This window comes from Schistocerca cancellata, chromosome 3, assembly GCF_023864275.1.
Source record: "Schistocerca cancellata isolate TAMUIC-IGC-003103 chromosome 3, iqSchCanc2.1, whole genome shotgun sequence".
NCBI classification, from domain to species: domain Eukaryota; kingdom Metazoa; phylum Arthropoda; class Insecta; order Orthoptera; family Acrididae; genus Schistocerca; species Schistocerca cancellata.
The window spans coordinates 913,012,605-913,028,985 of NC_064628.1; positions in this window are offsets into that span (position 1 = coordinate 913,012,605).

Consider the following 16,381-nt stretch of genomic DNA (forward strand, 5'->3'; position numbering starts at 1 on the left):
CCAGTAATTACCCTCATAGCTTTCTTCTGCAGTATTGAAATGTCATGCATACAGCTGGACTTTCCTCACAATATATGCTTTGAAAAAATGAAAAATAAGATTTTTTAACATATGTTTGAGGTACACAATCCATAAGTTGACTTAATAAATAAATTACTCTAGACCACTTGCCACAAATATTAGAAGTCTCACTGCTACAATGAGCATGTGCATTTGGGTGTCTGTGTGTGAATGTATTTACTCCTACTAGAAAAAGAGCAAGTGCTCGAAGGCTAGTGTTTACCATTTTCTATGATGTATTTCTGTGCATTGTGCACCAATCCACTACAGGTAAGTTGTTGCATCCTCCTTATTTTACATTTCTCTCCATCCAGATATTTCCATTATTGTTGTACCACTAATGTATTTTATTTGTTGACCCCAAGATACTTTATCACCTAAGTATGCCAAAAACTTTATATACTTTGATAATCTGAGCTAAGCTTGCCTTGTGGAGTAGAAGCCACCTATTGACTCCTATCAGCAAGAATCCATTTGCTCTAAAGCAAAAGTATGTTTGACTGTCCTTTCAAGTACATTTTTAGGCTGTTAGTATTATTAGTACTGTGAAGAAAATTTGAAATTTGTGTTATCTGCAGATCAGTGTCACTGGACCCAATTAGGGCAGGTCATTAATCATTATTGTGAGAAGATCCCTGTAGAACTACTTTAACTGCTTGTATGCCAACAGAGTTCTGTTGATAGGTTTTCAACAGTTTAAGGTTCTCTATAATGCCAAAGAAGTCAATTTTCATCTAGTAGTAATGTTTGCTCCACACCATCCAAAGCCTTGCTTATATCAAAAAAATTAGTTGAGCAAATCCTTTGTCCTCAAACAATCAAAGGTGACATTATTCCTGTACAGAGTCTATGTCATTACCAGTGAGAGATTTTGCTAGAACCATTTTGTGCTCCACTAATTACTTCTAGATTTTCTAAGTAAACAGGTAACTTTTGGTAAATTGTACATTTCAATACTCTAGAAAAAGCTGTCTCTACAGAAATTAGCCTAAAACTAAGTCTGTATCTTCTTTTTTATAAACTGGACCTACCCTATACAGTTTAAGCACATTAAGAAAATACCCCTCAGTTACACATTTCCTTACTCAGTAGGTTAAAGGGTATGCATTATTCTTCAATAGGTTGTAAGATATTTCTCATACGAGGCTAATCTGGAAACTGAGCTACAAGAATTTTTTGAAGAACAAATAATGAATTTTTAATAAAATTTACATGCATTGTAGTATAGGTCTTTCATTATTTTCCACATAATCACCATTTGCCTACATACATTTTGTCATCCATGGGATGAGTTTATTGATTCCTGTGCCATAGACATCTCCCACTGCATTTTTCAGCCAGTTACTCACTTCAATTTTCATATCGTTGTCATTGGAAAAGTGTTTTCCATCTCAGAGTAGCACCTGCAACCTACGTCCTCAATTATTTGCTTGAAGTATTCCAATCTCTGTCTTCCTCTACAGTTTTTGCCCTCTACAGCTCCCTCTAGTACCATGGAAGTCATTCCCTCATGTCTTAGCAGATGTCCTATCATCCTGTCCCTTCTCCTTATCAGTGTTTTCCACATATTCCTTTCCTCTACAATTCTGCATTGAACCTCCTCATTCCTTACCTTATCAATCCACCTAATTTTCAACATTCGTCTATAGCACCACATCTCAAATGCTTCGATTCTCTTCTGCTCCGGTTTTCCCACAGTCCATGTTTCACGGCCATACAATGCTGTACTCCAGACGTACATCCTCAGAAATTTCTTGCTCAAATTAAGGCCAGTATTTGATATTAATAGACTTCTCTTGGCCAGAAATGCCTTTTCTGCCATAGCGAGTCTGCTTTTGATGTCCTCCTTGCTCCGTCCATCATTGGTTATTTTACTGCCTAGGTAGCAGAATTCCTTAACTTCATTGACTTCGTGACCATCAATCCTGATGTTAAGTTTCTCACTGTTTTCATTTCTACTACTTCTCATTACCTTCGTCTTTCTCCGATTTACTCTCAAACCATACTGTGTACTCATTAGACTGTTCATTCCGTTCAGCAGATCATTTAATTCTTCTTCACTTTCACTCAGGATAGCAATGTCATCAGCAAATCGTATCATTGATATCCTTTCACCTTGTATTTTAATTCCACTCCTGAACCTTTCTTTTATTTCCATAATTGCTTCTTCGATGAACAGATTGAAGAGTAGGGGCGAAAGGCTACAGCCTTGTCTTACACCCTTCTTAATACAAGCACTTCGTTCTTGATCGTCCACTCTTATTATTCCCTCTTGGTTGTTGTACATATTGTATACGACCCGTCTCTCCCTATAGCTTACCCCTACGTTTTTCAGAATCTCGAACACATCACATCAGACAAATCTTCACCCTCATAGAGGCTTTCAATGTATTCTTTCCACCTATCTGCTCTCTCCTCTGCATTTAACAGTGGAATTCCCGTTGCACTCTTAATATTATCATCATTACTTTTAATGTCACCAAAGGTTGTTTTGACTTTCCTGTATGCTGAATCTGTCCTTCCAACAATCATATCTTTTTCGATGTCTTCACATTTTTCCTGCAGCCATTTTGTCTTAGTTTCCCTGCACTTCCTATTTATTTCATTCCTCAGTGACTTGTATTTCTGTATTCCTGATTTTCCCGGAACACGTTTGTACTTCCTCCTTTCGTCAATCAACTGAAGTATTTCTTCTGTTACCCATGGTTTCTTCGCAGCTACCTTCTTTGTACCTATGTTTTCCTTCCCAACTTCTGTGATGGCCCTTTTTAGAGATGTCCATTCCTCTTCAACTGTACTGCCTACTGCGCTATTCCTTATTGCTGTATCTATAGCGTTAGAGAACTACAAATGTATCTCGTCATTCCTTAGTACTTCCGTATCCCACTTCTTTGCATATTGATTCTTCCTGACAAATGTCTTGAACTTCAGTCTACTCTTCATCACTACTATATTGTGATCTGAGTCTATATCTGCTCCTGGGTATGCCTTACAATCCAGTATCTGATTTCGGAATCTCTGTCTGACCATGATGTAATCTAATTGAAATCTTCCCATATCTCCTGGCCTTTTCCAAGTATACCTCCTCCTCTTGTGATTTTTGAACAGGGTATTCACTATTACTAGCTGAAACTTGTTACAGAACTCAATTAGTCTTTCTCCTCTTTCATTCCTTGTCCTCGGCCCATATTCTCCTGTAACCTTTTCTTCTACTCCTTCCCCTACAACTGCATTCCAGTCGCCCATGACTATTAGATTTTCACCCCCCTTTACATACTGCATTACCCTTTCAATATCCTCATACACTTCCTCTATCTTTTTCATATTCAGCTTGCGACGTCGGCATGAATACCTGAACTATCGTTGTCGGTGTTGGTCTGCTGTCGATTCTGATTAGAACAACCCGGTCACTGAACTGTTCACAGTAACACACCCTCTGCCCTACCTTCCTATTCATAATGAATCCTACACCTGTTATGCCATTTTATGCTGCTGTTGATATTACCCGATACTCATCTGACCAGAAATCTTTGTCTTCCTTCCACTTCACTTCACTGACCCCTACTATATCTAGATTGAGCTTTTGCATTTCCCTTTTCAGATTTTCTAGTTTCCCTACCACGTTCAAGCTTCTGACATTCCACACCCCGACTCGTAGAATGTTATCCTTTCATTGATTATTCAATCTTTTTCTCATGGTAATCTCCCCCTTGGCAGTCCCCTCCCAGAGATCCGAATGGGGGACTATTCCGGAATCTTTTGCCAATGGAGAGATCATCATGACACTTCTTCAATTACAGGCCACATGTCCTGTGGATACACGTTACGTGTCTTTAATGCAGTGGTTTCCATTGCCTTCTGCATCCTCATTTCGTTGATCTTTGCTGATTCTTCCGCCTTTAGGGGCAATTTCCCACCCCTAGGACAAGAGAGTGCCCTGAACCTCTATCCACTCCTCCACCCTCTTTGACAAGGTCATTGGCAGAATGAGGCTGACTTCTTATGCCGGAAGTCTTCGGCCGCCAATGCTGATTATTTATCAAAATTTAGGCAGTGGCGGGGATCAAACCCGGGACCGAAGACGTTTTGATTATGAATTTAACAACGCTTGTGTCGCATGAGCAGTATGTGGATGTACATTGTCAAGAAGGAGAGAGGCTCCCATTGTCAGCATCTTGCAATGTTTGTTTTGCATGGCTCTTTGAAGTCTCTTCATGGTCTCACAGTATCTTGCAGCATTTATTGTTTCACCTCTTTCCAAAAATTTAATGAGCAGAACTCCTTTTCTGTCCCAAAATACTGGCACCATAAATTTCCTCCCTGTTTTGTGAGTTATGAATTTTTTGGCTGAAGGAGAACTGATAGTCGTTTGCTCTCTGGAGTTTGCTGATAAGCCCAAGTTTCCTCTCTTGTCACTATAGAGTTGAGAAAAGCTTGGCCTTCAGTCTCAAAATTGTCAAGAAATTCGAGAGCTACACTGACTCTGTTCATTTTGTGTGCTTCAGTAAGCATCATGGGCACCCATAGTGCTCACGATTTGTGATAATTTAGTTGATCAGTTACAATTTCATGAACAACAGTTTGTGGAACATTTGAACAGTGGACAGAGAGGAGATGTTCTTCATTTTTCTGCACCACACCATCAGTCACAACAGACAGCCTTCTGTTTCTGTCTTTGTGAATTCGTGTCCTACCGAAATTGAAATTCCATACCCATTTTGTCACATGCTACCTTGACATTACATCTTCTCCATAAACTGAAATAATTTCGTGATGAATCGCAGCAGTGTTCATGCCATTAGCATTTAGTTACTGAATTACAGTGCAGAATTCATGGGAACAGGAATGAGAATGTTCATTTCTGACAGTCACCACAACACTAATCGATGAGCTACTGATTGTTGGAAATGCTTGTTCCTTCCACTGGCTCCCCGCTAAATGGTAGTGGCACCAACTTCCCCAACAGATATTCCAGCTAAAGCTACATGACTTGTAACTTTAGTTTCTGGATAACCATTGTATACCTATCCTGTCTGATGATTTAATTTGCTTTTCTATTCTTAAGAAACCTCACAAAAAGTAAACAGACTTTTATTTTGTTGATAATTTTTTGAAGGTACCTCTGATGAACTTTGTTTTTTCCAAATCTGCCAGTTACTTATACACTATGTTCAATTTGTTAATGCTTCCATGTGATAAATTTGTGTTCAGTCTACTGGTTATGTTGTACTTATACATAATCAAAACATGACTGACAACAAGTGTGGTCCTGTTCTTTGTGCAAATTTCTACTCTGGTTAGTCCTCCATTTATTCTCATGATGGTTGATGGTGTTACAAAGGACATTTTATGTTGATTGGACAAACAGAAGAATTTTTCGCCACAGCATTGCACCACCAATCACAGGTGTTGGATGATCAAACTCAGATACTTCTATCATTGACTTCTGTTTTGTTTAGCCAACATGCTCCTCAGTGTGTGTTACCTGCTGTTTTGTCCTCCATGGCCCCAATGGTTTACCCCTTCCCTTTTCTACATATGATGAGTCCATTGAGGAATGGGACACGTTTGAGAAACATGTGTGATGACACTTTCAAGCTTTTGGGATTACTGATGCTATTTTATGTTTTACCTCATACCTTTCATGGTTACTGCCAAGAATGTATCAAGTCCTATGTCAACTTGTCCGTTCGCAGGATCCATTTTCTTTAATGTTTGACCCAATATGTGAATTACTTTCAAAATACTACTCTAAGCACACCCATGTTATTGCATCCCAGGTTGAGTTTTACTACTGTAGGTAGCAACCACATCAATCCTGTTGAGCATGGGCTGTTGAACTCCCTCTGTTAAGTTGTCATTGTCATTTTTTGAATGTGTGGAAAGAGCCGTGTACTAATTGGGTGGTGAGAGATGCTATCATTCACTTAGCTCAGATTGTAAGGTGTGAGAACATTCCTTTCAGTATGAAAATCCATCCCTTTTCAAGGTTTTAGCTATTGTACAGTCATTAACGGTGTTGTAAGCTGTGGGTAACTAAATTGAGTGATGGTGTGAGGTATCAGTAAGCCTGCCTTCTCCTCCACACTAAGTTTCAGAGAGTTCACAGTGGGAATACATGGTTATGGCAGTTTGTACATGATCAGAGCATCAAGGTGGCTGGCCTTACTCTCAGCAGCAGCTGCACCAACAAAGTAATCAGCAATGTAAGCATTTCATGCTCCCATCCTGCCCTTATTGTTTCATTAACCATGGGCACCCAGACTGTCAAAAACGCTGGGCTACCTGTAATAATTACAACAAAAAAGGGTCACATTGCATTTGTTTCTGATGCAAAAATTCAGCACAACAACCCTGATGCAGATATGCACATAAACATTGTATCAGTTATTTCTGTTGTGACAAACAAGCTTTTCATTGATGTTACGGTTTTTCATAAAGTTCTTCACATGCAAATAGTTACAGGAGCTGCAGTAACCTTGTTAAACTCACAAACTTACACAGACATGAACTCCCTTCCCCTTTTCCCTGTGTCATAAAAGTTAGTAAATTACAATAAACAGAGCAATTCTATTCTCAGCCAGTTCTCTGGTTCACTGATCTAAAAATCCACAGTCTGGTCATTTACATTTCTTGTTGTAGATAATTCACATATGGAGTATCTTTTTGGATCAGATGCTTTTAAGTTGTTTGGTTTACCAATTCAGATGAAGTTAATTTAGTGGCTGAGCAAGTGGTGTATACACAGTTAAATGCATTATGTTCTGAGTTTTCTTCTTTGTTTTCTCCTTCATTGGGGTGTGCCAACAATTTTAGAGTGCACATTACCATGAAACCCTATGTCTTGCCTCATTTTTTCTGAGCCCATCTGGTTCCAGTGGCACTCAGAGAACAAGTCAAAGGTGAATTAGATTGCCTGATGGAATCCAGCATTGTTCTGTCTATAGCATCAAGTGAATGGTCTATCCCCTTCGTTACAGTAAGGAAACCGCCAGGCCAGTTATGTCTGTGCAGCAATTTTAAAGTTTCTGTTAATGCACAGCATACAATGGATACCTACCTGATAGCATGCCTGGATGAACTCTTTGCAAAGTTATCAGTTGGTCAATGTTTCTCAAAAATGGACTTGTCGGATGTCTATTTACAACTCCCTTTAGATACAGAGTCAAGACGTGTAGTAGTTGTCAATACCCCTTTTTGGATGGTACCAGTTCTTGTAATTGCCTTTTGGAGTCACCAGCACTCCCACTATTTTTCAATGTTATTTGGAACAACTTACAGCATCTGGGCTGAGTTGTGCAAACTATTTGGATGACATAGCAGTTGCCAGTGCCTCCACTGAGGAACATTTACAAAATCTCTGTACTCTTGCTTCCATCCTCCAAGTGATCAGGTTGGAGTGTAGTTTAGAAAAATGTAAATGTTTTCAACCTTCTATCATTTATCTTGGATTTGAAGTTTCTCACAAGGGTCTCAAACCCTGCACTAATGTGTTTCTGCTATTGAGTCACTTCCATACCATATGTCAGTCAAAGAACTTCAGGTTTTATGGCAAAGTCGCCTACTACCATAAATTTATGCCAGGAGTAGTTACATGCATTGCTGCATAAAGGGACTCAGTTTCATTAGTCATTGGCTTGTGAAATCACATTTTCGACCCTTAAGACCATGTTGCAGTCTGCACACTGCTTCGTGACGTACTAACCAATCCCCACTTGGTCCTTGTGATGGATGCTTTACAGTACAGGTTGGGGGCAGTATTGACTCATAGATATCCTGATAGCTCTGAGTAAACTATTGCTTATGCCTCGAAAATGCTGATTAAGCCAGTAAGCTTTGGCTGTGAAGAAATATGCTGTGAAGAAATTCCATGTTTTTCTCTATGGTACCAAATTCCACCTGGTCACTGATCACAAACTATTGGCTTCCTTATTCAGTCCTTCTGCATCATCTCTAGATGAATTGGCACATCACATTCAACATTGGGCTCTTTGACTTTCATGTCACAACTGCAAGACTCTTTCCCACCATATGAATCAACACACAAACATTGATGCTTTGTCCTACCTGGTGGCTGGTCCAGACCCACGATTTGATTGGGAGGAATTGCTTTGTTTCCACATTGATGTCACTGTACAGCAGAAGGTTTTCCTGTAATTAGCCCACAGATTGTGAAGGCTGGAGCTTCAGATCCCATTTTGCGGAAGGTCATAAGATTCGTACAACACGGTTGGTTTGATTCACCACTTTCCCATGCGTCTGTCCCCTTCATAATTATTGTACATCAATTCTCCATTGTGGATGGTGTTCCACTTTTAGACACAGATCATGCAGCCCCTCAGTGTTTCATTCAGAGGTTCTCCATTTATTACATGCAGATCACTGGGTTGTATCAAGCACAAAAGTGATGGCCTGTCAACACGTGCTTTGGCCCAGTTTGCCTTCTGTTCACCGTGTGTGACATACCAAGCAGTTCTTCAGGTGTCATCATATCCTTGACCGACACCATCACATGCATAGAACTGTATACCGGGGATTTTGCTGGCTCCTTTTGCAATGCTTGTTGGTTGTTGGTCATTGACACATATTCTCATTTTCTGTATGTCATTCATTATGTTTTGACATCCACAACTGTCACCATTGCAGCCTTGTTCAAAATTTTTTCACTCTAAGGCTTTTCCATTATGTTAGTATCTGATAATGGTCAACAATTTTCATCACAAGAGTTTGCAGCATTTTGGAATTCCCATGGTATCCATCACATCCTTGTCCCACTATCCCATCCACAATCTAATGGTGGGGCAGAATGCCAACACAAATGAAATAGTATTTTGCCAACTCTTCCTCTGATATTGCCTTAGATCAGTTTCCCTCCTCATGCTGTTTCATGGCGTTTGGCAAGAAGAGCCTAGTGGGGCTACTTCATAGGTGGCAGCCAAGGATACTGCAACACCTCCCTGTATCCTCCACCTGGACATCAACCTGTGCAGCCACTGCACCTCTTCTGGCAAGATGTGACTGTCTGGGCACACAGTTTTGGACACTGCTCAAATGTATTCCAACTGTCATCACAAGATGCTGGGGGCAGCAAGATGTTGGCACAGAGGGTGGCCTCTGCTGAAGGCAGCCTCACTTTTGCTTGGAAGGGCGGGTGCTCCCTGATGTCACACCATTGCCTCTGAGCCCGTCCACATTGGGTGTCACATTACATGCTGCTGCTGGTTCTGTACCACCACATGGGCGAGGTCACCCTCCCTCAGTGGCTGAACCGGCAGTTCCTCTATTGCTTCCGACACCATTGTCAGGGATTCTGCCATCAGTTCCTGAGCAAGTGCTGATACCAGTGTCATCAGCACTGCAAGCATCACCGCCAGAGCCAGTGCCCAAGATCGACAGAGAAACAGCCCTGGCATTGCCAGTGTTGCCATATACTTTGACATGGGAAGGTGGGCACAGAATGTGTCTGCACCCAAAGCGCTTCAGACTATACGCAGCCATTTATCACAACTTTTGAGGCATGTCTAGTTGTCAAGGGGAAACCTACTTGTATAATTTTAAGATAAAAGTTTACCGTCAGAAACAGTGCAAACACTATCACATCACAATTATTCTGCAGTTTTAAAACTGACAAAAGTATTGTCTTGATATGGACCTATCAATGACACAGTACAAATTGCACTTCCTTAGCGAATTTCTCAGTTCACTGACACAACACTTACACAGTGGTACATCAAAATCAGCATTCAAACCTGTGGCTACTATAGTATTATGTTCAAAATATCCTTCAAGACATTCAAAACTGATCCAGGATTGATTCTAACTTTTTATACTGTTATTGCCATTGTGATTTGCCACTCTTTGCACTCCAGGATCTCACCATCTCTGCTTCTTCACAGAGATGTGGTCTCTCACTCCTTTCTTTGTCATTCAGACTTGTTTGTGTGCAAAGGAGGCATCTTCAGCACCTAATCACTGAGTTATGTGGTGGTGCAATGTTGTACACATCCACCAGCTCCGCATGGATCGTCACTGAAAATGAATTACAGTGTTACTCCACTATCAATGGGAGGCAGTGTTTTGTTTCTGCTCCTCTAGCTATGTGATACAGTACTGTGGCACAGGGATTTCAATGCATATGAGGATTGGCAACAAACAAAAATATAACTATTTTTTTGAGGTGCTGTGACTACCTTCTGTTATTGAAGATGAAGGTATGAAATGACAAATTTTAAATTATCGTTGGAAATATTTCCTAACATGGCTAACAAAATCCTCACCCAAAATTGAAAAATTTATGAAATAACAATTTTTTTAACAGTATGGAATGTTAAACATGACAAGTTCATGGTTTTTATCTTATCTGCATGAGAGTAAGCACAGCAAATCATTCAAAAAATGGTTCAAATGGCTCTGAGCACTATGGGACTTAACTTCTAAGGTCATCAGTCCCCTAGAACTTAGAACTACTTAAACCTAACTAACCTAAGGACATCACACACATCCATGCCCGAGGCAGGATTCAAACCTGCGACCGTAGCGGTCACGTGGTTCCAGACTGTGGCGCCTAGAAATGCATGGCCACCCCCGCTGGCGCAAATCATTCCATGTCCATCCTACAGCAATTTAATATCAGACTTTGAAGCAATCAAACACTGTGTGCCATAGGATCATATTTTCAATTCTCTGTTGCTTTTCGTGTAGCCCATGTAAATAGTCTGCTACTTCTATTGTCACAAGATACAGAGTTTGTGGTTCTTGTAGGTAATGTAAATTTAGAAATAAAACAGTAAAAGCAGTCTTCTGTAAAGTAGGCTATACTAACAAAAAACTGTTACTAGCACTAATCAACTCAAAATGGTAATTATAGTAATTACTTCTAGATTATCTTATTTATGAATGTGAGGAAAAAAAACCATTACTTTGAAAAAGCCGCTTCTCCTCCTCCTCCTATACTGTGCATCTGCTGTTATCTAAAACTCCATACAAAGCATGCCATTTACACAAACCACTCTTATCTGTCTATATACTGGCAAAAATCAGGATCTATCTGACGTAAATATAGGTCAGGTTGTGGGAGTGATAGTGAGGTAGTCTTTTACTTTTTCTTTATTAAATATTTGGCGATTTTCAATTTACTGCCTGATTTCCATTGGCAACATGTAATTCTTTTGTTAATGCTGAATTTGCCAATAAACAAAACTACGTCTGGAAGTTAACATTCACAGTACAAAGTATATGTGTGCACAGTGGAAATGTATCATTTGACCGTATGAAGTTGGACACATTATACGTATGCGCTATTGTATTCTCATTTTGTCAGGCCACTAAATGTAGGATTTCACCCAATACTAGGTGGGAAGCATCGGTCAAGTAAAAACTAGTGCTTAATAAACTCCAGACAACACACACTCTTTGTGAGATTTGAGCTGGTTGAAATTTTCTTCCTTTCTTCAATCATACTCTACTTTTAGTAATCTTTGTTACATATATCCTCTGACTAATATCTACATGAATAATGGCCATATGACCTGAATGAAACTAAAGAAATTACCTAATTATAACATAAATCTAGATTTGGGATCTGGATGTCATGCAAAATGTTTGTGTACCAAGAGGAGACGGCTCAGTTTGTATAATTCTTCTAATATGGTATGTATGTTTACAGAACTTTATATTTGTGATGAGTAAAGTAAATAGAAATTGTGAATAATTTCTTGAAATGCTGCAGTGCTATGTTGGCAGTAACTAATAAAAGTTGTGTTGAACACTAGCATTCCAGCCCATGCTGGTGGAGATGGAGATAGTGATCATGTGTGCATGAGATGTGGCAGCAAGCACACCAGTGATGGCGAGGTCAAGCTGTGGCCACCGGTATGGATGAAGATAATGGCATTTGTCCCACTGGTTGATGGATGGTGACAGTGTTCATCTGCACAAGGCAATGACAGGTGGGCACCTAGATGGCCCGGGCTCAAACCCTGGTCCAACAGTCACTCAGCAGGTGAGCCATCAATGGAAAAGTGCCAAGTTGGCAATGTTCTGACCCAGTGCAAACAGTGTCATGCAGCTATTGACAACAGAGCCCAATGACAGTGGCTGGCTGGTTGATCTTGGTACATCAACTGGCATGGAGCTTCCCACTGCTAGCAGCTGGTGATGATTATGAATGCGTGCCTAAGTCTGGCAGTATTTATGCTAGCTAGGTCCACTGTCATTTCTCCAGCACTAGCAGTTTTGCATTCTAAGTCAAGGTGGAGGGTTAGCTGATGAGCATGTTGCAGTTATTCTGTCATGTCAGCACACCACAGCTCACAGCATTACTGTAAAGGTTTCTCGGCATCATCTTTCTGACACCCTGTCTGGTGACTTCCACTGCTTGCTGAATACTGGTTCTTGCATATTGCATTGTTCTTCTAACATGACACCTAATTACAGAAGTAGTCTGTGTTCTGTATGACATTTTGGTAAGTTGCCACAAGAGATGTCTGCTTTGCCAGGTGGAACCAAGGAGCAACAATCCTTTCCCCTTCAGAAAGTCCAGATCACTAGATTTTTTACCGTTAATTTATGACAAGACTTCAAAATATATTTCATGCTTTGACAAATATATTCTACAATTCCCCATTCTTTACTTCTGCATGAACCACACTGTTCTTTGTCTGCTCAATAAACTACTTTTTTCTAATATTAACTGAATCTGCAGGCACATGATACACTGTGAGCACAAGTAGTCAGGCAGTTTCCCACCGAAAGTAGATACAGATTGCACAAAGTAGAGATAGGACCACAATGGTCCCAACTTCACTGTATTGTTCATCATCATCTTGCTCTATGTGCTGGAGCACCCGTTCAGTGGTAATGTGTCTATTTTGCATTGCTATTGGTTCATCCAGCTAATGAAGGTCAGTTTCCAAGGTGGTATTTAGGTAAGTTTGGTTTTGGTTGGAAAGTGATGGCTCTTGATCTTCCACCATAATTGAGTCCATCAACATGAGGTGGCAAATATGAGGTGGCCAAGGAGGTGGAAATGTAGGTTCTACTATGCCAAGACTGCTTGGTAGCTACAAAAGGAAGACACAATTAATTAGCAGGAGTACAAAATAAGAAAGCATTTATTACTTAACTTTGCTGTAGTCCATGATCAGTTGGTTGACAATTATAGAAGACGCGACTAAACTAAACGTCTGTAGAATGACATAATTTACAAGTCACAATTCTTGCAGTGACAAATTAATCTCTCGTAATCTTGAATGTCGAATCCAATAAATTTGAAGACTAACTTGGAATGGAGATACAAAGACTTGATGGCAGCAATGATTGAGCTGCAGACGATGACTTAACATTGGTGCTGGCTGACCACTGAGCATGGCTACGAACTGTAGACAGGCACAACTGCACTACTCTCCTGCTGCATATGAAGTGGCCTAGTGGCACCTCATGGTGGGCATAAGTACTGTGACTGGCTGTGCACTCTTTGGCTAACACAGCCGTTCTTCTGTTCCGTTTATCGAGAGAATCGCATCCGGTGGATCGATCTCTCAGGTGGCAGTGTGGTCGTATGACTGACAACATCACAGAAAGTACCTTCACTAGTTAACCTCAGTACAACAACAGCTACATCCCATTAATGATAGTGATCCCAGTGACAGTAGCTGAGAAAGGAAAGTTGCTCCTGAAATGTTGCAAGCTGTCCCATCAACCAGCAACCCACCACCTTGTAGCTCTAGTTTTATCATCCTCTTAGGTCGACTCTGTTCATAACATGATAACCAGTTCAGGTCTGAACATGGAGTAGATCCAGTGCATATCAGCCTTTTGGAAGTAAAGGTGCAGTGCTAGAAAATCACATGAGCATTCCCCTGCTCCTGCTTCCCCTAAAAACAACTGTATCTCGTACACTTTTGTGTCTGTCTGTACCACTTGTATTGTATATTTATTGGTCCAGTGAATCATACAATGTACAGGAGTCCATGTGGAAATGGGACAAGTCAAACAATACAATAAATTTTGAACAGAAACTTCTGTATCATTTACAGTATGTAGCAATATAAGGCTAACATATGGGAAAACACCCAAAATACACAAATAAATTTTATACCTACACAGTTCTTACTTTTGGCCTTGATTACACATACACATTCATATATATAACAGTCCATACATACATTGAGCATGCACAAAATCTATTTCCTATTACTCACACATCACAGTATGTCTCTCATCACAATTACTTACAATGAAACAAACATCATTTCAAATACTGTGAAGGTAAAATAAACAATATTCCCCATAAAAGTACAATGGTAACACTGATTCTCATTATCCACAAAACCACTGGAAAATCTTCCATGTGCTGTAAATCACACAAATCTCTTACTAATCATCACACAAAAATTACCTCAAGGCATTCATGGTCATCCTTGATGGTTGTACTACCACCTGGGAAAAAGAAGGCACAATCACTGTCCCTGCCCCTCTTGAAAAGACCAGATGCTCATGACTAAACTCTATACACCATCAAAGATATAATTCCTTCTGTTACATAACAAATATCTGTCTCACCTAATTCTTGTAGAATAATATCCCTGCTATGCCCAGTGTAAAAGGTAATGAATAAAATCAATCAGTCTGTATTAGTAGCAATATACTCATGAAAAGAAAACCTGAATTTTCCTTGACATTTACTACATAATTAATCTCAAAAAGAAAGAGTAAACATTCTCCAAATACACATGATACCCTGCCTACCTATTTTTGTGGCCTGTGTAACTTGTATATGGTGTGCATGCAAGTAAAGCATCTAGGGCATCTCTGAAAGGATGAACATACCCAATGTGGACAATTGTTTTTGGCACTGGCAATCACTATTTAACATTTATCAATGACATCATTTCCACAGCTTGGTACAGCCCCTGACATTGCAAGATAAATATCTTCATCTTGTCCTTTGGTGCATATAGGCTAATTAACATCAACTATGTGTCAACCGTTTACTCTGGAAATTTACCACTGTACCATTCAATTTACTCTTGATGCTCGAATGCCTTAGTGTTCTCCTCTTGCACTGACTTCCACACATTCTTTGTTGTTTTAGCAAAGTTCCGTATAGGTTCCTCATTCTTTTCTACCTTTTGTTTAACAGCTTCGACATGTGATGACATCTTCCATCCACATCTCATATGGAGAGAGCCTATTGTGCACCTTTCAACTACATGCAGCTATGACATACAGTAGGCAAACATCCCAGTCATTTCAGTGACTACAGACATAACACCACCTTTTTGCTTGTTCAGTGAATGGATTTAGTCCTCCCAATAGCCTATGGGTGCAAAGAGCTTGTTCTTAGCTTTAAGATATGTAGCAGGTGACAGTTGTTTCAGTAATTCTGATGAAGCTGGTGCCCTGATCCATGATAATGGTTTCAGGTAAATCAAACTTCAACAACCAGTTGTCAACCATCACTGCACTACTATACTTACTTGCTGTTTTGGAAGGAAATCACTGAGAAGTATCACAAAAAAAAGATCTACAACAGTTGGAATGTAGTGGTTACCCATTTATCTGTGGCTAAATGGCCCTAAAATGTCTGTCCCAGTCATTTCAAATGGTTTGGTTGCCTCTGGTAGCCTTTGAAGCAATACTTGCTGATGACTCAAGTCTGCACATTTTGCACAGAATTCCTCACATACTGGTCAACATCCTGCTTCCACATACTCCACCAATAACGTTCCGCTACTCTGCACTCCACTGTCCTTTGTCCTCTGAGTCCAGACAACATGTGGTCATGCACTCCTATTAACACTTCATCTTTCAGTGCAGCAGGCACGATGATGTGTGGCCCAACAAACCATTGTGAACATTGACCTGCAGCAGTTTTTTGAACAGTTTGCAGGCTCTGTCAGCAGACTGTCCCTTCTGCCATTTCACAAGCTATGACCAAATGTTTGTATGATGACAATTTTGCTGCTCAGTCCATCTGTGCTATCGTACTTTCTACCTCGTTTGTGACTTGCTTAAAAGTCAAATTCTCTAAATTTCAATTTCCACAGAGTTAGCTTGCTCATAGGGTCTTTTAAAGCTATCAACCATTTTAATGCAGTGTGACTTCTTATACCCTGAATCTCTTGCCATACAGATAACGTCTGAAGTACATAAAATCATATATTAAACTCGACACTTCTTTCTCCATGCTCAAAAAGTTCTTCTTGGCCTTATTTAGTTGCTTTGGATGTGTAAGCCACTAAATGCTCTCTCTCTCTCTCTCTCTCTCTCTCTCTCATGCATACCTCTTGGCTTAGAACACACCCTGCCATCTGGGTAG